At 52.5% G+C, this 24,451-nt stretch overlaps 1 protein-coding gene across 6 annotated transcripts in view; it reads left to right on the forward strand.

The window, feature by feature from the left end:
• Window positions 1-24,451, forward strand: part of LOC128901996 (zinc finger and BTB domain-containing protein 7C-like) — a 163,358-nt gene that overhangs the window by 116,654 nt on the left and 22,253 nt on the right. Inside the window, exon 1 of one of the 6 annotated variants that reach the window (XM_054184247.1) lies at window positions 40-59. The exons of the other annotated variants lie outside the window; for them this stretch is intronic. The gene's annotated coding sequence lies outside the window, so the exon portion shown is untranslated. Of the gene's footprint in view, window positions 1-39; window positions 60-24,451 lie in introns of those variants that run through there. 6 annotated transcript variants of the gene reach the window in all.

Below are 24,451 nucleotides of genomic sequence, written 5' to 3' on the forward strand. Positions count from 1 at the left end.
TCCCCTGTCCAGCCGAGGCAGGTGAGGGGAGGACGAAGGTCGGCGCCCGGAGCGGGAAGGTGGGTCGCGTGCCTTCTTTTCGGCTTCCAAAATAAGTGGCTTTTCTTTTTTCTTTTTTTTTCTTTTTCTTTTTTTTTTTTTTATCCCCTTTTTAAAGGCTTTTGCGGTTTATTGAGGGGAGGGGAAGGAAGAGCTTGAATTCCGTGCTCGGAGGCTTAATCGTGTTCGGGTTGGAAATCTCCAGCGCGTCGTAGCGATCCTCCGTGCTAATCTATCGCCATTTACATGCGTTTTTAATTGCTGTTTGAACTCGAACCCGCGATTCTCTGTCTGATTTCCTTGCTTGCTAACTCGAATCTTTACCGAGCCCGGCGATTTTTGGCTGTGTATCAACACCTGTACGATACAACCTCTCCGTTCGTGGAGGGGTTTGCGTTCGGTTTGGGTTTTGGTTTTTTGGGTTTTTTTTCTGGAAATCCGGCTTAGTTATTTGTTCTTTTCTTTTAGACGGGAGATGCCGGTGCGAAAAGACATCTCCTGCTGGGGGGGGCAGAGGGGCTCTGATGAGGCAGATGATTAATATTTAGAATAGAATAGAGTAGAATAGAAGGGATAGGATAGAACAGAACAGAATAGATATTCTGTTGTATTATATATTATATTATATTATATTATATTATATTATATTATATTATATTATATTATATTAGTTATATTGTGTTGTGTTGTGTTGTGTTGTTGGACTAGATGACCTTGAAAGGCCCCTTCCAACCCAACATAGTCCTTAATTCTATTCTATGATTCCATACCGTACCATACCATATATTTTTAATACTTCTTTATTAATACCCGGTTTAAAGTCGGGTTTGATTCAGTGGTTCTTTGGAGAAAACTTGCCGGGTGGGGGGGGGAAAAAAAAAAAAAAATCCACCCTCTCCTCTTAAGTAGTTAAAACGTCTCGGCAGCTCGAATGCTTGCGGGGAAATCGCGATTAAAGAAGGGGATGAAGCTGATGCTCGGTGCAGGGTTAAGCCCGGCTCAAGCCGACCTGTTCCGCGCTGCCCGCGCAGGGAAAAATTGGAGGTGCTTTATCTGGAGATCCCCCAACCTGGATTTTGGGGTTGAAATCTCCATCTATCTCAGGAACTTTTTGCTTCTTTAGGAGCAAACGGGACGCGGCAGGACGGTGTGTTATTCCCAGTGAAGCTTTAATCTTTTTAACAGCTCCTTCGTGAGATTGAACGCTATTTCAGCAGCGCAAAGCCCCTCTCCAGCTCCCCCCCCGGCCCTGCGTAGGCAATTCCCATAGCTGCGCCGCCGAGAAAAAAGAAAACAACCAACAGCCGTGGTTTTGTTTAAGGTTGAGCTGAATGAAAACAGGAGGGGAGGAATGTGCTCAGCAGAGGAGGAACCGGCGCTCGGCCGTCCCGGCGTTGCTTTCCCGAGAGGGTTGGGTGGACGGAAACGCTCGGCGTGGTGCCGCGGGGACCTGCAGCTTGTTCTGCCCTCAAAAAGGGGATGTGGCAGCCACCTTCCCACTTCGCCCAGGTACAATATTTGGGGGAGTGAGACTGAGTGAGACTCTTCCCTCCTTTCTGCTTGGCGGAAGGGGGATCGGATGGAGGGTTCTCCTCCTGGGGGGATTTGGAGGTTGGGAGCAGCAAAGGTTGGGAGCATCCAAATGCCGGTGGCACGGCCGGCCCTTGCTGCCTTCAACGTCTGCAACACCCCACATGGGAGGGCAAACCTTTTGTGGGCTTCTGGGCACGTATCCTGGTGTATCCACCCCAGGACACCCCTGCAAATAACTCCTGAGGAGGTAGATGTGATGCTCTGGCGTCTTTCCGCGGTCTTCCAATGCCTTCCACCCCCGCAAAAGGGACATTTCCAAGCCCCGCTCGGGAGCGGGCAGGATTTAACACCCACTTCACGCTTGCGCTTGACGCTGTTTACTTCAGGTGCCAGGCGATGAGGAGTCAGACCCGGCGTGTTTGAGCACTGAGCAAGCGTTAGCTGTACAAACCTGGGATTTTCCAGCGAGCCTGGGGCTGTCCGGCACCTAACTCCCCGCGCCTCCTTTGAAATTCCGCCTCTAATTAATAAATCAGCGGCAAGTTTCACTGGCATAATTTCGGCCCGATTGCTCTTAATTAAAAGCGCAAGCTATTAAAACAGTTTCAAAAAACGCTTAAGCCTTCCCTCCCCGTGCTCGCCGTCCTGCTCTTATTCCCATTAAGTGTCGCCAGTGGAAGGGTTTTATAAACTTGGAAGTAATTAGGAAAGGTGAAGGAGCTCAGACCGCATCCAAAGGCGGCGTGCGGGGAACGATGCCGGGTAATGGGGCAGTGATGGGAGGGCTCATCCCTGCCCCTGCCTGTCCCCTGCCCTCCCGGCAGGATGGGGACGGGAAGGCGGCGTCACACCAGGTCCCATCAGCGTGTCCTGTCTATAGAATGTATATATTTATATAGAAATACAATATACGTCTATTATAAACGGTCGTGCAGTGTATAAATTTATATAATGGGGTACTGTGTATGTATTATACGCTATATAATTAGCGTATACACTCTGGACATTATAATATTAGTGTGTATATATACTATTTTATTAGCATATAATGGTGGAGAAGGGCACCCAGCTACACCACGCCGCGGGTCGGGTCAGCGAGGTAGCTCCAACGCTTTATTTTCCTTTGGCTGAGAGCTTTCGCGATGAATAGAGGGAGGGGAGCCGGGGCCGGGATGCTCCTGCCAAGAATGATTTGGAGGCCTCTTTATATTAGTCAGAGCTTTTTTATTCCTTACTGGAAGCCGGAGAGGAGCCGAGCGCCCGGGTGGCAACGTTGCTCACAGGTCTGCCTAATTGTCGAGTATCGCTCATGCGAGCGGCTTGCCTTAATTACAGATTGATTTCTCGCTGCTGCTGGATTGCTTTGTTCCTCGTCCCTCAAAAAGATGTCCTTGCCCCTGAGGAACGGGTGCGTGGTGGTCGTGAGGGCTTTTTTGGTTGGGGTGGGGGAGGATGTCACATGCCACCCAGTGGTTTTGCAGGGGGCTCGATGTGCTTGGGCAGCTGCGGAAGAGGAGGAGGAGAAGGAGGAGGAGGAGGAGGGGATGTCCCACCCCATGACGGCTCTGTGCCATCTCCGTGTGGGTCTGGGCAGGCATGTGGCTGTTGGGACCATCGAATGACTTCCACCTCCCGGGGTGCGGGGAGAGGCAGGAGCCCGGCGTCGCCGTCCCCCACCCTGCCCTACCTAGCAGGGAACCAGTTTGGGAAGTGCCTCTGTGTTGTCCGCGGATGAGCCGGCCCAGGAGGAGGTAGGAGACCACTTTGGATTGAGATCCTGGCACCACTGGGAGGAGGCAGGGTGGAGGGATGGAGACCAGCCAGCTTCCTAACTATGCAAACAACCCACACCCATGTTCGGTGTTTATCCCCGCCGAGCCCGTCACCATGGTATCTGGGCACCTTTTGCCAAGGTGAGCTGAAGCTGATGGAGCAGATCCTCTGCCAAACCCCAGGCTCTCTAGGCATGTGTCTGGGAGGTCTCTTAGATCAGCTGGATCTTCCGGAGTTACTGCTGCTGGGATAATTCCGATCAGTTTGCCTTTGGACCCCCCGCCGCTGCCTGCTCGGTCCCTGGCCGGCTCCTGTCTTCCACGAATCATAGAATCATAGAATTGCCTAGGTTGGAAGGGACCTTTCAGATTGTTGAGTCCAACCATCGTTGAGCTCATGAGCTCCTCAAAGCAGGTGCATCCTCACCTCTGCCATGGGGGTTTCCTTACGCTGTGTCACACCACGGTGCCAGGCAGCCTGCCAGAGAGGTGGCTTCACAGCCTCCTGTGCTGGGACCGCTGCCTTGATGCAAAATTTGGACCCTTCTGGGCTGCTGGGTAGCGATCCAGAGGCTGGTGGTGCCTCCAGGAACACGTGGGGTCTGGGCACATCATTGGGTGACCAGCTGGTGCTCTGTCGCGTTCTCCTCACTCTTCACGTTCTCTACCACTGTTCTCCTGTGGTCTGGGCCAAGTTGCTCCATCTGCTACCAGCAGAATGGAGGTGAGAAGGTTCGATGGCCTCCCAGGAGACAATTGGAGGCCAAGATGGAGGTGAGAAGGTTTGATGGCCTCCCAGGAGGCCAGGAGAGGAGAGGGGAGGAGAGGGGAGGAGAGGAGAGGAGAGATATTTAGCTGGGGAAAAAAAAAAAAAAAAAAAAAAAAAAGGAGAACATTTTAATTATCAACGTTGAGCAATTTCGAAATGGGAAATTTCCCCTCCTGCCCCACCAGCAAGTCGTTGGCCTGGCTGCTTGCTGGTGGTGTGCGAGAGGAGATGAGTCACGTCAGCTAATCCCTGTCTCCAGACTCCCGTGTCCCTTCCAAACCTTCTCCCCCAGCCTTGCAAGGGCGTGCAGGCTTCTGCCTTTCTTGCACGGAAATAATCGGCCGGGGGGGATGAAACTCGAGGGGCAGCCTCGGATGCGTTTGGCGGCTTCTCGTTTCCTCGTGGCAGCGATTGCATTACGGCTGCTTTTGTAGTCTGCGCCGAGAGACGGAGCGCCAGCTGAAAGAGGACTCTGAAGGTCCACCTCAGCCGGGATGAATACCTCCGTGCCGCGGCTAGACGCTGGAAGGACTAGAAGGGGGCAGATTGCAAAATAAACGGCTTGGATTTGCTTTCCTTTACCTTCAGATCCCTGTGCCGTGAGCAGGTCTCTGTCCTTAGGGAGGTGTTGGATGAGACAACCTTCTCCATGGACAGGTCTCAGCCCCTTCAAGGTGCCAGGTGGCTTTAGGAGCTGCAAGGGAACATGAGAACATCTGAGCATCACAGGGCAGAGAAAAAGGTTGTGATGTACATCCAGGCCCAAGCTTGGTTCACTTCTGGCAACTTCTGCCCTCTTAGTCCTGTCTGAAGAGAAATTAAAGAGATTAACCCCTCTGCGCCTTGATTTCCCTGGATGGAAAATAGGCCAGTAGCCACCTTCCATGGGTCTTGGTCTGGTTTTGAGAGGACTTTGGAGATGCTCTGGATATAGGGTGGTAAAACGAACGCTGAGCGTTCAATCCAAAGAGGATCAGAGATTTTATATTCACGGCTGCGGAGGAGCAGGCAGGTTGCAATATTCCAGCCTTTCCACCACGCACATGCACTTTGCAAACAGTTTTGTTGCAATTAATTACAGTGTAATTAAAGCAAAACGACGGTGCTAACTTAGGGCAAAATCTTGTGAAACAAATAGCGTTTGGGCTGATTTTGTAATTGCTCCGGGTTCCCCAGATACAAATTACACTGTCAGGGCTCCTGATTTATGGCAGAGTGATATACGCACAAATAACTCAGGGCAAGAACTGCCTGCGCGGGTTGCAGAAGGTCCCCTTCCCCTCGGTTCTCCTTCTGGGTGACCCATGGAGTGTGTGGTTCTCCTTGAAGTGTGGGGTTCTCCTTGAAGTGTGGGTTCTCCTCAAAGTGACCCATGGAGTGTGTGGTTCTCCTTGAAGCGTGGGGTTCTCCTTGAAGTGTGCGTTCTCCTCAAAGTGACCCATGGAGTGTGTGGTTCTCCTTGAAGTGTGGGGTTCTCCTTGAAGTGTGGGTTCTCCTCAAAGTGACCCATGGAGTGTGTGGTTCTCCTTGAAGCGTGGGGTTCTCCTTGAAGTGTGGGTTCTCCTCAAAGTGACCCATGGAGTGTGTGGTTCTCCTTGAAGCGTGGGGTTCTCCTTGAAGTGTGCGTTCTCCTCAAAGTGACCCATGGAGTGTGTGGTTCTCCTTGAAGCGTGGGGTTCTCCTTGAAGTGTGCGTTCTCCTCAAAGTGACCCATGGAGTGTGTGGTTCTCCTTGAAGCGTGGGGTTCTCCTTGAAGTGTGCGTTCTCCTCAAAGTGACCCATGGAGTGTGTGGTTCTCCTTGAAGCGTGGGGTTCTCCTTGAAGTGTGTGTTCTCCTTAAAGTGACCCATGGAGTGTGTAGTTCTCCTTGAAGCGTGGGGTTCTCCTTAAGGTGTCCCATGGCCAGCAGGACACAAGCGGCACCGACTGTCCCCCTTCTGCCCCATCTCCAAAGCTTCTCATGAAGCTTCTTCACCAGGGAGGTGGCAGTGCTGCCCTGGGTGCAGCTCCCCCCTGGGCAGAGGGACACAGCCGGCGACAAGCCACCAACGGGCACGTGGTGGGCAGAGGGATCTCATCCATCCATGGTGGTCCAGGCTACGGGACAACAAGGCCGATGGTGCGATTTAGTCCTTGGGTCCCAACTTTTTCGGGCTTGCAGATTTGTGCTGCCTGATCCTTCCTGGGCTATCTGGTGGGGCCGTGATAGATCGCGCCGGAGGATGGTGACTCAGCTGGGGAAGGTGACCTGCAAAGGGAACACAAAGAGGTTGTGCCCTTATCTGCTTCTCCGACCAGGCATTTGGTTTTAAAGCTTTGTTTCCTCCGCTCCCGTTTCCAGCCGCACTGGGAATATCGCGCTTTGTTTTCGTGCAGGAAGTCCCTTTCCAGATTAGAGAGCTGGAGTGGGTGTTTTCTCACCTTTAATTAAAAGGGAGTGAAGCTGTGACTTTTTAGCAAAGAACTCCTGCCTTGCAAGCGTTTGGAGGTCACTTGAGTTAATGCATTTCAAGAAATGCAAACAAAACCCCCCAAAATATCCAGGCGTCGCTGCCCGGGGTTTAAAAATAAGCGAGGCACGCTTCTGAAAAAGTCAGGAGATCAAGCGAAAAAACAATGAGATGAGCTAAAAGCATCGGTTCTCACTGTTAAACACCTCTGTGTTCATTTTTTTCCCACTGAACGCTGGGGTTTGGGCCGTGGGTCGCCGCTGGTGTCGCCGTGCCGGCCTGATCCCGCTCGGTCGCGCCAAGGGCTCCCTGTGGATGGGATAATCTCTTCGCCAGCCACCACCAATTCCCGCGCCACCCGCGGACATCCTTTGCGGGGGGGGGGGTCACGGGTGGTTTCTCGGTGGAGGTGGAAAGCCGTGGGGGGGGGGTTCGCACCACCATCCCGGCTGCGGCTCAGGGTTGAGCATCTTCCCCTCGTCCCATTTTGCTGTTGGGTACCAGTGTGTCCGTCCCCCGCCCTCCCCATCGCATCCCACCGGCAGCCGGGCTCCTACTCTGAATGCGAAATCCTAAGACAGAGAGAAGGAGCCAGGACGCTGATTAATTTGAGCCTGTGCCGCTCTTATCCTGGTTTCAAAGTAATTGTCTCTCTTGTCCACAATTTTCTCTCCTTACATTTCACTGCATATTTATTAGGTTTTTGTGAGGCTGTCTGCAGCCACATTAAACCAATTTACTCCTTGAAATGTCTGACCTTTGATCTGCCAGCTACTGCCTTTCGGAGCCAGAGAAAGAGCCTTTAATAACGTGTCACATGAAAGGCTCGCGGCGGAGCCTGTCACTTGCACGCCCGAACTCCAGTTAATAAAGTATCGGATGAATCAATTATTGCCTAATAATTGTTACCTATATTTTAGCGCAAAACAAGGAGAGTTATTTTTTGCCCCTCTTTTCCCGGTCGCTTTACAATCTCCCGCTAGAGAAAACTCGTAAGGCAAATACGTGTACACAGCTATAATGAATATTTCTCAAGCAGCGTCTTCAACCTCTGTAGCCAGTTCTGATCCTGGCAGACGCCGGGGATTTTTTTCGCAGCGGCGTCAGACTGTGTGGGTGCATCTCATTTTCGGAGCCCCTGCAGCCTCCCGATGTGCTGTGTCTCCTCAGCCACCCTCTGGCAGCAGGCACGGGAGAGGAGAAGGGGGTTATTGGGTGGCAAAGCGCTTTGCTGGGGATGTTTCGGCTGTTTTCCAGGCAAGGGCAGCGAGGCGGGGAGGTGTCGTGACTTGTCCATCACAGCAAGGTCGGAAGAAGCCACCCCAAGGACCACGCTCCTCGCCATCACCTCCCAGCAGCCCGGGCATCTCCCGGTGTCCTTGTGCATCAGGGTCGGAGGCTCCTGTATCATCGCTGGAGGACAGATGTCCCGCTGCAGGGGTGATGCCTCACCTCCTTTCCACCATGGAAAGGACAAAGTGGGCAGAGGACCCCTTCCAGTGGGCTGCTGGCCCAGCCGGCTCTCCATGCCACGAGACTGGGCGGCTCACATCGCAGTCGTGGCTGCATCCAGCCACACTGGCTACCTTTTATTCTACGTTCTTATCACGTATTTGAAGTGACCGATACGTTACCTCTTACAGCTACGGAGCCGCTGAGCTCTCAGGGGTCTGCTGAGAAAAATAGAGGCAGATGTGGCCAAGCTGCTGTTGAAATAAGGACATGGGGACAGAGCTGGTAGGATGTAGCTCCCTTGGGGTCTCTGCAGCCTCTGGGCACGAGACGCTGCTGCCCTGAACCCCAAGAAGTCATCTGTAGCCATCTCCCGCTGGGTCTGAGTCCCCTTTTTTGTCAGGCTGCTGGCTCGCTGCACCGGGTCTGGACTGCTTTTAGGGATGATGGAGAACATTGTTCAGGTCCTCATGGCAGCCAGAGCATCCGTGAGGCCGCAGGGATACAGGACCCTCTGCTCAGGCTTTGCTCATGCTTTGGGGAGGGGGTCTCCCCCACCGCTCCCGACCTCTCCTCCGGTATGGACGTCGATCCTGCTTCTGCTAAAATCAGCGCTGAAGCCAGGTTTCACGGGGGGTGGAGCGGGCTGGTGAAGTTTAATCACAGCAATTACGGTTTCTGTCACCCGCAAGGTTCTCCGATGCATCACGCTGAAACAACCTCTTGCCCAGGAGCTCCATTTCCCTCCCAGTGACATCTCGCCGGGCCAGGAGCCGGCAGCCGACCGGAGGGGAGCATGCCTGGGTACAGATCCATCCTGGAGGTGGCCTTGGCAACACACTTTGGCATTTATATATTATTTATTTTCCCTGACGCTTTTCATCCCTCACGTAGTTGCTTAACAGCACCAGGCTTTCACAAAATGCCGGAGAAGGGCTGAGAAATACAGGAGGCAACCCAAGTCTCCTCTCTCGGCTTTAATCTTCCCGGGATGACTTCTCGCTTGCCATATGGGGAGGGCCGTGCTCCTGACATCCCCGGCCTGCGAAACACCGCAGCGTCGAGCGGAAGCAAAATCTCGAGTTTCAGGGGAAGGAGAAACCATCTGCATCGCTCTCTCGCACATCTGTGCCCGTTTTGGCTCTGCGAGGACTTGGTTGCAAGCCTGTAGGGTTCATCTTCGGAAAGGCTGGTATTAATTGCCGTTGAAATGGGAAGCGTTAAAAGCTGGGCGAAGAAGGGGTGAAGAAAAAGGAGGAAGCTTGGAAATACTACGGGCTGATAATTCTTTCCGTCGCTCTTGAGTGTATTAAAAACGTCGAGGGTTAAAATTGTTACTGTAGGAGGCCATCTGCTAGGCTTTGCCTACCGTGAATAGGGAGGGGAGGTGGAAGCGAACGTCGCTGGGGAGGTTTCAGACCAAATCCCAAATTTGAGATGAGATTCAGATGGTCCTGAAGACCTTCATAAACCTGCATTTCTTCCCTGCGTTAAAAAATAAGCGTGCCAAACCAGATCTCATTCTCTGTAGCGTGGACTGCATTTCGGATGGAGGCATCTAATCTACCTTCCAGCTTTAACACTGGCCCTCACCTTGTGCTTTCATCTCTGCTTACCCAATGGAAAAAGCCATGATCGGGGCACTTTTTGATCCAGGACTGTTTCCAAGCTGAGCTTCAGAGGGGAAGTTAGCCTGGAAAAAGACGGGGATGGGGAGAAGGACCTGTGTTAGTCCTGGCCATGGAAAGCCACGCTACCGTATTGACCTGGAAGTCTTGTCCTGGAGGACCCCATGGAGACTTTCACCTTGTCCTTGGGCTTCTCAAAAATCAGCACTTTGCTTTCACACCTCTCAGCAAGGAGACCCCTGGAATTGTGGGTTGAATCTCCTTAAAACAATGCCGTCACTTTTGCCTTCATCTTTTCCTTTGGACATCCCCCGGGGCCCAGGCAGGAGCATCCCAGCTGAGATGCTCCACTTTATTTTCCAGCTCCTTAAATCCACGGATGCTCAGCTCGTGACCCCCACCGTACCCCATCCGTGCGGGCGAGGGGAAATTCGAGCCTTTTGGACCTTCGCTTTTCCTCCTTGGGAGATGAAATTAATACTCCCTGCCGTACCTCGCAGGGATGCCGCTGGGATGAATTAGTTAGGAGACCAAATCTCGCTCGCCTGCCTCCACGAGGCCAATCGCCGTGTGATTGCGTCTAACGTTCGCCTTTGCAATCACCACAGGGTACTTTGGGTTGGGACATGTGGGATTTTGACACGATTTGGGGTGGGAGCATCCTGCGGACCTCTCCGGGATCTGGCCCTTGGCCGGCGAAGGGCTGAGGCTATTGCAAAGATGCCGCGGATGCCTCCCTTGCAACCCTGCACCGCCTAATTTCCAGGCTCGCAGTGCTGTCTCTGCAAAGGTAGGTTTGGTTTCTATTAATAAGGGGATAATAGCATGGGAAACCTGGCTACAGGATGGCCCGGACCCAATTACCGCGGTCGCTGGGCTACGGCAGCTGCTTCCCTGCAATTATCCCACCGCGCGCTGGGGCAGCGCAGCCCTTTTCCTTTTATTCTTAGTAACAGAGCCCCGGGCAAGGTCGGGGGGGGGGGGGGGGGGGGGTTGGGGGGGTGATGGTCCCTGCAGCCCGAAGTCAGTCCCCGGTTGGGGGATGCGGGAGCTGAGATGGGGACGGCAGAGCCGCCTCGGTGTCACCCGCCGTTGGATGCGGCCAGGAGGGTGGCAGCAAGGCAGCGCCCTGTTTTGTCCTTGTCCCAGGCCAAGTGGTGTGTGTGTGGGGGGTCCTGGTGACCCCCGTTGGCCGCTGTGGGGTCCATAATCAGTCTCATTATTTGGGGGGGGGGGACAGAAAATCCCCAATCCATTCAAGACATGGTTTAGCGGCGGAGTTGGCAGCGTTAGGCTGACGGTTGGACTTGATCTTGAGGTTCTTTTCCAACCTGAATGGTTTTGTGATTCTACGGAGGTGACGCTTGGTCTTGCTCCCAGTAAAAAAGGGGGTGGTTCGCACCCGCTGGGAACTGGCCCATCCGGCTGAGCAAGCCCCATGCGGGAATCACGGAGGCAGGAGGTGCAGGGGGTGGTCTGGGGATTGGGATTTGGGGAACCCAGGGTGAGGAATCTTTTCCAGCGCGTTCCCTCTGCGTCTGTAGGAAGCCCCTTTCCTTCTTTATCCCTCAGCTGGGTATCCGTAAACACGGATAATAGCCTGACGGAGGGATGCAGCGAGAAGAAATACATTACAGCCGGGGAGATGCTCAAAGGCAAGCTACCCAAATCACTCTAAAAACACGGAAGACCCTTCCTCAACCTGCGTTGGTTGGGGGAAAGCGGTGAATGGAAAATACATGTCAAGGATAAAAAGCGATGCTTAAAGGGCAGGAATAAAGCCTTTCTCGTGAGAAAAGCCCAGCTCTAGTCTGTGCTGTTTCAAATTAAGTTTTCGGTTTCCTAAAGGCAGCAGACAATGCTTCACTCAATTCTCTCCCCGCTGTCATTAAAACTCGAGTGTGTTGTCTGGATATACTATTTTGCCCTACCTTAAGAGCTCTAATCTTTTTAGGACCATTTCTTGCCGCTATCTGCAGACACTCAAAAGCCTCCTCGACCGCGGAGTGAAATACAATCCCTGTCTTGGGGAGCTTTACCTCCCCTTTGTCTTCTGCAAAGACAGAAGGAAAATAACCACTTAACAAATCTGCCAGGTCGGAATTTTCTTCCCCCCTTCCGTCTCCCTTTTGCAGCTGTCATTTGTCGCTGGGTTGCTTTCTCCCGGTGCCACCCGCCTGTTGCAGGGAGATGGCGAAGAGCCTTTTATTGTTTGCTGAACAATTCCCTGCAATTTGCCGTTCGCTATTTCTTTCGGGCTCCTTTAATCCTTTCTTCGCTCGCCGCTGCTTATTTTTAGCTCGTGTGCCGTTCTCGTTTCTTCCCCCAAACTGTTTATGTTTTGAAAAGCCCCGCTTTGCTGCTGTTGGTACCCTTTTTTGAGCATCCCTGGTTGCCCGCAAAGCCCTCCCTGCCCTCGCCTTCCCCCAGCGCCCTGCCAGGCTGGGTGTTGCACGCAACGAGCTGCCATTCTCAGCTTTCCCGATTTTCCTTAGTTTTTCCGTGAGAGCTCTCCTCCAACCCTCCCTGGAAACCCACTTTCCCTTCGCGCCTAAATCATTTGGCTTTTGTTCGGTGAAAATCACCGGGAACGCCGAGCTCCCAGTGGCGCCACCAGCTCAGACCCGGCTCCTTTGCGTGATTGATGCCGTCCTGGTGCGACCCAAAATCCTCTGGCTTTGCCCAGTGCCGAAACGCTGCCGGTGTTGGGCTGAGCCAGCCGTCTACCAGGCTGGTGCCACCGACCACGAGATGTGGGCACGAGGTTCAGCAGGTGGCAACCACCTGGCAGGAGGAAGCCCAGGTGGTGACCCCGATTGGGAGCCCCTCCCGAGCTTTAGGTTGCCTTTAGTCTTGAGATAAACCTGAGCCTCAAGGCGTTCGTCGAGATTAAGGTGGTGAGTCGGGATTTGGAAGAGCCAACTCCAAATTTTGGCTCTAGCATGGGCCTCTTCGGCGGCACGGCAGCGAGGATCTCTGTTCCCCATCCGGACAAACGAGGTCATCTCTGGTTTTCTCCCACTGTTTATTTGGAGCGCAAGCATTTAGGGACAGATTGCTCCTTCTTCGGTCTCGCTTGTGCGGTGCCCGTAGAGGGATGAGCATCCCACTTGGGCGGTATAAATGGTCGCTGCAATTAGTAATATTAATATTGATAGAATAATAATAATAATAATAATAATAATCCCTGCACCTTGCACAGTAGAAAATTAGCCTGATCTGAAGATGCCCCAAGCTATGAGCAGCAAACTCTAGTAGTGGATATTTTTATTGCCTCGCCTGCACGTGTGTGCTGGCTGGCAGGGCCGTGCGTCGCTCCGGTTACTCGGATTTCCAGCTGGAGAATTAAAACCCCTCCCTTCTCCTGCCCACGAGCGGGACTCAGAAATTCAAGCAGGGCTTTCTGATCCGTGCAAGCATCTCCTGATCTGCCCCTAGGGAAACGGCAACGTCCGGCGTAACCCCCTCGTTCCTGAGCCATCCAAACTGTCGCCGCCGTCGGGCAGCGGGGAGGATATATTTCGTTTCTCCCCGGCGGTCCCGTCTCCTCCCTCGTTAATATTGCAACAAGCGTTCCTCCTCGGGAGCACCGCCTGTCCCTCGGGAGGGCTTCCAGGTTTCAGGCAGGTGTACGGCAACCCTGCTACCTCCATCCTTCACGCAGACACCAAGCCGGTAGCATCAGCTCTGCCTTTTTCCTGGGATCACAGATCGTAGTCTTCATCATTCCTTGGGTTTGGGTTTTGTTTTGTGGTTTGGTTTAACGAACAGGTGAATTTATGTCGGAAAAGCAACTGGAATTTCCCGACCGCAGAAATGACGAGGACTAGGTCTGGAGACGCTCTGGTTTTGGGGCTTTTTTTCGGTGTTACCTCTAAGAGACGCCGGCGGCCGGAGGTGCAACCCCGGGGCTGCGTCTTTAATTGCTGTTTTCACGAACATCACGGCGAATGCGCTGTTGGTTTAGGGAAAAAAAAAAAAAAAAAAGGTGGGATCTCCATTAATAACCAACTGGCCTCACTGCCAGTATCTCAGACCCTCAAAAAAAGAGTTATTTCTGCTATCTTGTAATAACAAACTGATTTGCTCTGTTGTCTTTCAACATCGGATGAGCTCTTGCTCCCATTTCCCTTTAATAAGTGGTATTTTGTTTCCATTATTACTCAATAGTAAAAATCTTTTCCCGGCAACTTCACCAGAAGTAGATTTACGGCTATGAAAATAAACTTGGGCGTGATGAGATCTTGTCGTTTTATTATCTATAAAGCGCTTCGCACGGCTTTGTAGTTATCAAAATGTAATTATACGTTTAGATTTTTCCATCCTCTCTGTTTGTTGTCCTTTCTTTTTTTGGGTTTGTTTTTTTTTTTGGTTAAGAGGGAAATAATGAAAACTAAGAAATCCATGCTCGATATAACTCAAAGCAGAACTGCTGCCGGCTTTACCCCGGCTTCTTCCAGAAGCAGGGCAGAAAACAATCACCGCGCGCTGCGACGCCGCCGATCTGCCCAGGGTGATGTTCGTGTTAAGACACATCTGCGGGGGTTTTTTTTTCACGCACGGGGAAAACGTCGACGTTTCCTGCTTTGAGATACGGTATTTACCGATTCTTAACGCGGGGCTGGGTGTTAATTGTCGTCGGAGGCTCTGGGTGTAGGCGAATCATTGTATAATGCCCACGCCCTTCGGGTGGCTTAGGGTGCGGCATTGTCTTTGCCTCACCGTGCAGTTTTAAGATGTATTATTACCCAAAAGTAACACGCCCTTCCGTGCTTCGTTGTTTTTATTAGGGATTGCTCTCCACCAGCGCTCCAAGCACCTGGCAAAGCCGCCGTTGGATGTGGAGCTCGTAACTGAGGCTTGCCTGGGCTTCCCGCTGGGATTCCCTGCGGAGGAGCTCTCACCGCTGGTGCTTTGCGGTGGGAGCGGGTCAGCTGGGACATCTCGATGGGCACGTTGGCACGTAGGCAAAGGCGTCCAGCATGGTTGGAGACCCCCAAGGACTTGGGCTGATGTCACCTAGGTGTGCTTTGCGGTGGGAGCGGGTCAGCTGGGACATCTCGATGGGCACGTAGGCACGTAGGCAAAGGCATCCAGCATGGTTGGAGACCCCCAAGGACTTGGGCTGATGTCACCTAGGTTGAGCTCCTAGACGGAGCTTACCTAGATGGAGCTTTCCATGATGAATTGTGGTAGGAGACAGAGAGGTGGGAAAGGCGAGTATTTCTGTTGGGACTGGAAAGGGCAGGAGAGAGTTAGCCCTTTGCCAGAGGACTTCCAGACTGAGCCCTGTTTTAGGGAATTTGGTTGGATTTGTCCCATGCAAAGGCTTTTGAATCTGTCTGCTGTCCTGCCTCAGTTTCCCACCTCTCTGTGAGATAAGGATCATGATAAGTACTTGGCCACTTCTTCCACATGGTGCAGGATCCTGATGGTGACCAATTATAACCCATTCTTTCTCCAAATGAAGCCTTTTCTTGCAATCTGTTTAGGAAAAGCCTGTCCCGTTGAAGAGCCCACTTTATACATCCCATACGGCCTTTTCCATAAGCACACCAGACATCACATCTTCACCACTCCGGCACGGCCACCACGGTGGCTTTTCCACCATCTCCATCTGGACAGCCCTCAGGTGCATCCATGGTGTCAGTGGTGACGCCTCCACCCATGGTGACCCCTTTGCTCACCTCTAGGTCATTGCTGTCTTCTCCAAGCACCCAGTTCTCCTTCTGTGAAGGGTTTTATTACTTTTTTTTCGCCTGAAGTAGGGGGCTATATTTAAATGAAACACATCCAAGGCAAACTCACAGCGAAGTCTCACCTTTCCCCGTGCCACATGATTGAATAGGGGGGCAAAGATGCAACCCCCTTATTAGAGTAATATGATTTTCCATCTCAAATAGGAACCAGGGATGTTTTAATGATTGGGCTCATTAGATGGACTTTCCACTTAAAGTGTCTGTCAGGCAATTAAGGCTGGGAAAAGCATGACTGATGACCACACCTTCTGTGACTTAATGGGGAGTCTGAAGGCTGATCTTATTATCACACCGATACAGTCTGTGATAAAAAAGAATTTAAGATACTCTCCAGAGATTTATTTGCCCATTAGGAAGCTGCCAGGAGAAGGTTAAGGGAACTCGTAAGGTCAAAGCTGAACAGAGAAAAGTACTAAACGCTTGGGAGCTGGGTGGGCAGAAACCGGAGGACACGGTTTCTGCTCTTTGCCCTCGCTCCTGACCTGCTACCTGGCCTTCACCAAGTCACTTTGTTTCCGATTCCTTTCTGATGTTGCCGGTCATCAGCTTGGTTGGGCACCACGGTAGCCCCGCAGGTGCTTGACGTAATGCCACCGTGGCTTTGTCTTCTCGGTGGCACACGTCCCTGCTGCCATCCGCTGCTGGAGAGGCACCTGGAAAAAAGATTGTATTGAGTCGGAAGGAGGCGTCTACAGCCGGGAGGAAAACGACGTTTAGGGCAGGGAGCTGAAAAAAGGGTACGTGAGAATTTCCCTTCTCCTCCAAGAGCATCCTCACGGGTCCTCCGTGATTCCCTTACCTATTCTCTCCGCTTTAAAACGTGACCTGCTGTAATATTTTACTTAAGCCTGGTGTTTAATGGACTGGAACTTATTGTAGAGCTCACTGTGCTGGCTTCAAACCTCCTGTTGGGTACCATTTTACTGACATTAGCTTGCCATAGCTTGTCAGTGATTTTAACTGTGCTGATGGGTCGAACGCCCCAGGATACAGGAGCCGGCTCTTTTGGCTTTGTACCTCCCTTTAGCTTCCTTAAGTACAGTTGGGAGAGATAATTCAGCTAAATACGTTTTAGTACAAAGTGAAGTTTTTGACGACCGAAAAAAAACCCAACCTACTGTGCGTGGGGGTCAGTTTTGTCAGGTTAAGGGAGGAATTGTGAAAAACGGCAGGGTTTCATTTCGGCATCTTCGAAGCAAACGTCTTGACTTTCGCAGGCGACGTGATTTGTTCGCCTCAACGTTTCCTGTGTTTTTAATTAAACAGATGCCCGGAATTTAAGGAAAACATTTTGTTTCAGGCCGAGCAAGGCGTTTTTTAACATTTTTCAGTTCCGCTAAGGAGAAGCCCTGCTCACTCCCACCCTCCCGTGAACCAGAACAGCCCCCTCTCCTTCACTCCTCATCCTTTCCGAGGGGGTGGGCGCCGACTCCGGCCCCGTCCGCGTCCGTTAGGAAAGCAAGGAGTCCCAGACTTCTCTCATTGTCCCTTTGTGACAAATTGAGCGTTGGGAGGCGGAAAAAAAGCCCCAATATGCTACTTAGAATTGTGTGAAAACTAAATAATTGAATATCAAGGCATTGGCTTTATGTCTTTTAAGGAATCCTTTTGAAGTTGACTCTTTTGACCTTCGGGGCCCTGCATAATTTTTCCTTCTCCTCTCTCCTCCTCTTTGTTGTTCCTTGCACTTCTGTAATCTTCTCTCCTGCCTGCTCCCTTCATCTCCTCCCACCCTGCTCCGCGACTCCACTTATCCGCGCCCCGGGTTTGAAGCGCTCGGTGGCTCGTGGAGCCAGCAGCCTCCTCTCCCCACCACGAACCTTCCTCCCAGCTCCTCTCTGCCGGGACCCTCTCCTACCCACCCTGTTTTCTCCAGCCGGCATTTTACCTGGGCCCTTTCCACCCCCCTGAGTTGCTTTTTCCTCCCTTCCATTGGGAAATGTTAAATGAGGAGACCTGCCTTAATCTTCTGGTTGGCCAAGTGCAATAACTCCACCCACAGCTTTCAGCAGGGGATGGGCTCTCTTCCCTCTCTCCGGACAGAAGTAGGACTCCACCCTCCCGTGCTAATAGCGTAAAAACTGTGTGACCTTCCTGAGATGAATCCACATCGTGTCCAACCCCACTGCCTTCTCTCTTGGCCTCACGGTCTCCCTACGGGTGGTCGTTGGGGATGTGTGCTCCTACACCATCCAGCACGCAGTTGGGGTCCCAGCATCCCGTCAGCAGCGATGCTTGAAAGAGTTTGGAATAGTTCAATAAAAGAGATTTCAGACAGCGAGAAAGATAATTTAGGTAGCATAAAAAAAATCGCTACAGAGCTTCAATTTTACCAATTCAGGGAATGGTTTTCGGTGTTTACCAAGAGTCGTAGCTTCGCTGGGGTGAATGGGAGGACTCAGCTGACTTTTCATAGAATCATAGAATAGTAGGGGTTGGAAGAGACCTTTAAAGACCATCTAGTCCAACCCCCCTGTCCTGAGCAGGGACGTCTTCAACTAGACCGGGTTGCTCAGCGCCCCCTCCAACCTGGCCTGGAATGTTCCCAGGGATGGGGCATCTCCCACCCCTCTGGGCAACCTGGGCCAGTGTCTCACCGCCTCGATCGTGAAGAATTTCTTCCTTCTTTCTGACTTCAATGGGACAAGTCGAATTTAGCTCTGCGTGGAGCTATTTAGGAATGGGAGTGCTGAGATTGGAGGGGAAGAAAAACTCTCGCCCTGCATTTATCTGGGCAAGGTTTTCCTGCTTATTCCCTGGTAGGGAGGAGTACGGATTTGCTCCTGGTGCAGGTAAATATTGATAGTGATTTCACGAGGACTTGAATTCCTCCTGCAGCAAACCCGTGAGCTGAGAAAGGGCAGCAGCAGTTGGCTTTATGAAGAACTGCTCTCCTTTCTTGCCAGGGTACCGAGTTCATTTTTCCACTGACACATCTCTGACAAACACCCAACGAGAGCACGGCGTGGGGAGCCAAGCGATTGTGTTGTCATGGCAAAGACTAGTGAAAGAAGAGCAAGATTTATATCGTGGCTGCTCAGAGGGTTGGAGAAAAATGGCCCAAAGCCAGAAGTCATGCAGGCATGGCTGATACGGTCTTCAGTTTTTGCCAAGTGTGGGCTGGTTGGTGGCTTATGTGAAATGGGCTGCGTAGTCTTGGTCCAAGTCTTGGTGGGCATGATTCCACATCACAGAAACCAGCCGTACAGTTGACACTCTTGCTGACAGTCTTAGCAGAAAGATGAGTTGCTGAATTGGCCCTGAAGATGAAAAAAAAAAAAAAAAAAAACAAATCCAAAGAACTTTGCAGCTAGAGAAGCGCTACCTTCTACCAGGGAAGCAAGGAGAGCAGATGACCCCAGAAAGCCCGGCACACACGCAAGCGACTTCAGCGACGCGTTTAATTTACCCAAAAGCGATGAGGGGAGGGCTTTAGGTTGGTCTCTGGAGATGTGGCCTCAGGTGCAGGTCCCCTGCGTGCCTGTGGTTGTATTATTGCATCTCCTTTATGCCTCATCTCCCTATCCGCAAAACCAGAGCGTGGAGTCAGGGAATGGTTTTGGTGGCAGGGACCTTTGGAGGCTCCTGATTCAACTTCCCACTCTAGAGCGGGCTCATGCCTTTGTGTGGGTCAGTTTTGAGTATGTCCAAGGATCCAAATCCCAACGTCTCTCTGGCATCATGGTTCAAGGCTTGACCAGCCTCTTACTAAAAAATGTTTTCCTTACATCCGGTTTAAACTTCCTTTGCTGCAACTTCTGTCCATAGCTACTTGTGCTCTGAGAAGAGTCTTACTCCGTCTTCTCTATAGTTATGCAGTAGGTAGGTTGACCAAAAAATTAACCCCTTAACCGCTTCTTCTCTGGGCTGAACAAACCTCTTTTCTTACCTTGTGTGCTCCAGCTCCCGAACCATCTTGGTGTACCTCCAAAACGACAACGTCTGCCTGGAGAGCCCAAATTGGACTTAGAGCTCCAGCTGTGGTCTCACGAGTGATGAATAGAGGGGAAGGATCACTTCCCTTGACCTCTGGGCAGCAGTTCTGCTAATGCAACTTGGTTTGCGTCTGGCCATCTTTGCTGCAAGGACATGCTGGTGACGCCTGGGCACCTCGTTGGCCACCAGGACCAGCAGGTCTTTTTTCTACAGGGTGGCTTTCTAGCCAAGGAGAGGCAATGCTCGCTTCCTACTGAGGTGGCATGGATGGAAAGTGCCAGGGTCTTGGCAGAGCTCAAAGGGTGAGGAGCCAACTGTCCCTGGAGATGCAGGGTCTGGAGGGTAAGAGGGGGGATGAGCTTGGCCATGTTGTGTGCTGCTGGCCGCAGCAAGACTTGGCTCAACCTTCCCGTTTGAAAGCATGAAGCCCGGTAATGACTGAGAGGTGAGATGGCTGGAGGAGCAGGAAAGCGCCCGTAGAAAGCCTGAGGATACACTGAAGCACTTTTTTTTTTTGGTCTCAGCATTGTTCTTGTTCAGCGGAGGTGCAGCTCGTGTAGTTGCTGGGCTTGCTGATGCGGTACCTGCCCTGTGAATATAAAAGGGAGATTTCTGTCTCCACCGCTGCCCATCCATCACCTTTCCCGAGCCTAGAAGGAAAAGGAAGAATAAAAGGAATAACAAGAAAATAAAGAAACATTGCAGCCAGAAAGCTATCCTCTGTGTTTCACAATTCTATAAATTATGCCCTTCCCTTCCTCTTTAATCGCCAGGCATATAAAATACGCTTGCAGCAGAATCATATTCTTCCCATTAAAGTTTCAGAAGAGAAATACAGGTCCCATCTGCCTGTTTAGCAAAGCAGGGCGGTGCACGACCGTTTCTGGTTTTTTATTTTTTTTTTTTTCTTTTCTTCCTCAAAATCTGCTTTATGGCAGGAGTTTTCTGGTTTAGGAGGGGCCATTCATTTCGCTGGCTCATTTCAGCGCGCATTTTCGCAAGCAGCCGCCTCTTTGTTCTCACGCGGGCCTTGCTGCGATGCCTTGTGGAACTCGGATGCTCCTAACGAGCAGGGTGCAACCTGCCCTTGGTGAAGGTCGAAGAGACGTGGGGGTCATTTAGGACTTCAGCAGGGTTGCTAGGGGTGGGTTTCTGCTCCGTGGACAGGACAGACGCTGTCTGAACAGCAAGAGCTGGCAAGAGGGAGAAATCAAGAAACTAGATTATGGAGGCATCTACGGGCTTCGCTGCCATCCAGCCCTGCTCGCCTCCAGGGATGTTTGTATCCGGTGTTGGCCTGGATTGGGGGTGGGTATGAGATCTTAGGGATGGGTTGTCTGCATGGCGTGGGAGTGAGCGTGGCATCGTCCCCTGCCGCACGGCAGCTGTCCCGGCGACTCACCCGAGGCACATGAGTGTGTACACGGTCCCCCGCTGCGTAGGGTTGGATGGCAGGATGCACCCAGGGGGTCCTATGCCATCTCTGGCCGAGCACGTGGACGGGAAAGGCTTACACCTTTTGGAAAGCCGTGGTGAATGGGAGTGCACGGCAGCCTCCACTTCTAATCCAACGCGCCGGGTGTTCATAGAGTCAATGAAATGGTTTGGGTTGGAAGGGACCGTCTAGTAAAAACATTTGCCACGAGCAGGGACATCTTCAATGAGATCAGGTTGCTCCGAGCCCCGTCCAACCTGGCCTGGAATGTTTCCAAGGATGAGGCAGCCACAGCTTCTCTGGGCAACCCAGGCCAGTGTTTCACCACCCTCACGGGAAATAATTTCTTCCTTATATCTAGTCTGAATCCCCCTTCTTTTAGTTTGAAGCCATTCCCCCTTGTCCCATGGCTCCCCTCCCTGATCCAGAGTCCCTCCCCAGCTTTCCTGGAGCCCCTTGAGGGACTGGAAAGGGCTGGAAGGTCTCCGCGGAGCCTTCTCTTCTCCAGGCTGAACCCCCCCAGCTCTCTCAGCCTGTCCTCCCAGCAGAGGGGCTCCAGCCCTCCCGGCATCTTTGTGGTCTTCTCAGATACCCGTTCTGTGGCACGTGCGAAATGGCCTGAACAATTATTTGTAGTGCTGCGCCATTAGAAATCCCTCCGATCCGGCAGAAGGACACGTCCCTTTTTTTGGGACCGTAAAGCCTCATTGTTACGCAGCGCCATGCGGGGCTGAGCGAATTCAGCGGGCCGGGGCTACCGGGCTGCTTTGTCCGGGCCTGAAGATTTACACCCGCCCTCCTGCGGCCGTTAAAAGTTGCCCTGCTCTGAGCATAAATCAGGCCGCGCGCTGTTAGATGCCTTCGGCGTTTCCGAGAAGTCGTGCGCGATGGTAGGAAGGATCCACTGGAAATTTTGCCCTGCCTTTTTGGGGGCTTGAATAATGCTGCTGGGGGGAATTATATCCCCCTTTCCTGATGGGTTCGCCGTAGAAGAGGCTTCTTTCTTTTTTTTTCTTTTTTTTTTTTTTTTTGTTACCACCTTGGGCAAGAAGCTGTTTGGTTTGATGGAGGTTCAAATTTTATTTTTAAGCAAAATATGAGAAATGCAGGAGAGGAAACCGCACTCTGTTCCTTAAAATAAATGGAAGAAAAGACAGGGCTAGAAAAATATTCTCTGGTGCACGCACTTCGTGAGCATGTACCTTGGCGTACTCATCGAGGAGCTCTGGACGTTTAACTGGATCGTATCTTTTCCTCTATAAAGCGCTTTTTATAAGGGCCTGGTCGAGCTCTTGGGCTTGCCAAGTCCCGTAGCCCACCTCTGCACGCGAAATCCCAGCAGCTCCCATGGAGCTCTGACTCTGCAATGCCATTTGGAAGAGGGAGCGGAAACCAAACCTCGCTCGTGCCCTACCTGAGCGAGCCGTGACTCAGGGAAAGGGCAAGGGGAGAGGTTTGGGCGTTTTGGCCGTCCGTCTCCCCTTGAAACCCCTCCTGTTGCTCCTAGCCTGGTGACGCAAACATCTCTCCTGGCTACTTTTTTTTATTTTTTTTTCCCGCTTTTCACTTTGCATCCCCCGTGCTGGCGCCCGTTTCAGCGCTCGGCCCTCGACAGCCATGGAGGGAGACTTCAAATCCCCGTTTTCACCGCCCCCGCGTAGCCACCAGCGTATCCACCTGGGCAAGGGGAGCCAGCCCCGCTCGTACCCACATCTGCGCTCCGCTCGCCAGCACGCCCACAGCGCCGTTACCCTATAATTACATCTCTTTTTCCCCAACTGGAAGGATCCTGCTCTCAACCAGGGTTTTCTCTAACCATAATTGCGCTCGGCGGAGGGCAAAGCTCTGCAATAACTCAGGGCTTTGTTCCGTGTGCAGGGAGCGAGTCCCTCTGCCTCTCCTCAGGTATGCCAACAATGCGAGCGTTTACTCCCCTCGACCCGACGCGGAGCCCGGGGCAGGGTTTGCAAACAGAGGCAGTGGTCGAAATGGGGCTTAAGTGCGTTTTTAAATATTTGGAAGTACCGACGGGGAAAAGGAAAGTCCCCGGCGTGCCGCGGCGCTGGTGTTTCATCGCCGGCTGGCGCGCGGCTTTGAAGTGCGGCGTTGGCAAGCGGCTGGGTTCCTGCCCGTTCCTAGGAAGGGCTGAATGGGTATATGGATGTATGGGGAGGGGGGCGAAAAACCGAAACCAAAACCCCACCTAAAATGCAAGACGCAGCATTTAGGCTCATTTTTCGGCGAGCGTCTTCACGGAAGAAATTGAAACGCTGCGAGGGGTATTTTCGCTGCTGCGATGCCGCTATGAAACAACAGAACGTGGATTAAAAAAGCCGGAGATGGGAGGCGAGGTGGGTGGATGGAGAGGTAGATGTTTCCTAATGTCTGCTTTTATTGTGGCCCCTGTGCTAATGAATTTTCCTCTCCTGGAGAGAATTCACTGTAATACGTTGAACCGCAGCCTGACGTATTTGTGCTGCGAAAGGAGATGAAACTACAGACAGCGAAATGCTGGGGAAAGCGGGGTGAAATGCTGCTGTTTTCCCACCCAGGGCGAAAAGTACGTCCTGGAACAGTGCGAGTGGTTCCTCATTTCTGCTGGTGCCCTCCAGGACGTTTCCCAAACGCACCCACCCTGAGCATCCTCCAGTCCTTTGCGCAGGAGGGGGATCAAACCTGCAGCCTGCTGAGGGTAGGCAGAAGCCGCCACGTGCTCCCCGTGCACACGCGATGGCCTTCGCCAGCACACGGATACTTGGGGTTGATGTTGTGTTAGATGTCTGCATTTCTGGGTGGTTTTTGGTGTAAGACAGCAAGAGCAAAGCAGCTTCTCCATAAGATACTCTCTGTATCTGGTCCAGGAGGTCAGTCGCATCCCGGGCTGCATCCCCAGCAGTGTGGGCAGCAGGGCGAGGGGGGGGGGGATTCTGCCCCTCTGCTCCGCTCGGGGGAGACCCCCCTGCAGCGCTGCCTCCAGCTCTGGGGCACCAACAGCAGAAGGACACGGAGCTGCTGGAGCGGGGCCAGAGGAGGCCCCGGAGATGCTGGGAGGGCTGGAGCCCCTCTGCTGGGAGGACAGGCTGAGAGAGCTGGGGGGGTTCAGCCTGGAGAAGAGAAGGCTCCGGGGAGACCTTGGAGCCCCTTCCAGTCCCTCAAGGGGCTCCAGGAAAGGTGGGAAGGGACTCTGGATCAGGGAGGGGAGCCATAGGACGAGGGGGAACGGTTTTAAACTGGAAGAGGGGAGATTTAGATGAGATATTGGGGAGAAATTCTTCACTCTGAGGGCGGTGAGCCCCTGGCGCGGATTGCCCAGAGAAGCTGTGGCTGCCCCACCCCTGGAGGTGTTGAAGGCCAGGTTGGCCGGGGCTTGGAGCAATCTGGTCCGGTGGGAGGTGTCCCTGCCTGGGGCAGGGGGCTTGGATGTAGATCATCTTTAAGGTCCTTTCCAACCCAAACCATTCTATGATTCCATGATTCTTTCCGGGAGCTGGGCGCCAAAACCTCTGAAGGTATGGACGTGTCGCACTGCACCATGAGGTCGATCTGTAACATCCCGTAGGTTTGCCTGGAAGTTGTAGCACTTTAACTAGGCCGGCCTGGTTATATTTGTACTGTTCCCCATAAGCAGATGCAATCAGAGCTGTACAGATGTTGCCTTACGCATCCAGCTGTGCCAAT

This window comes from Rissa tridactyla, chromosome W, assembly GCF_028500815.1.
Source record: "Rissa tridactyla isolate bRisTri1 chromosome W, bRisTri1.patW.cur.20221130, whole genome shotgun sequence".
NCBI classification, from domain to species: domain Eukaryota; kingdom Metazoa; phylum Chordata; class Aves; order Charadriiformes; family Laridae; genus Rissa; species Rissa tridactyla.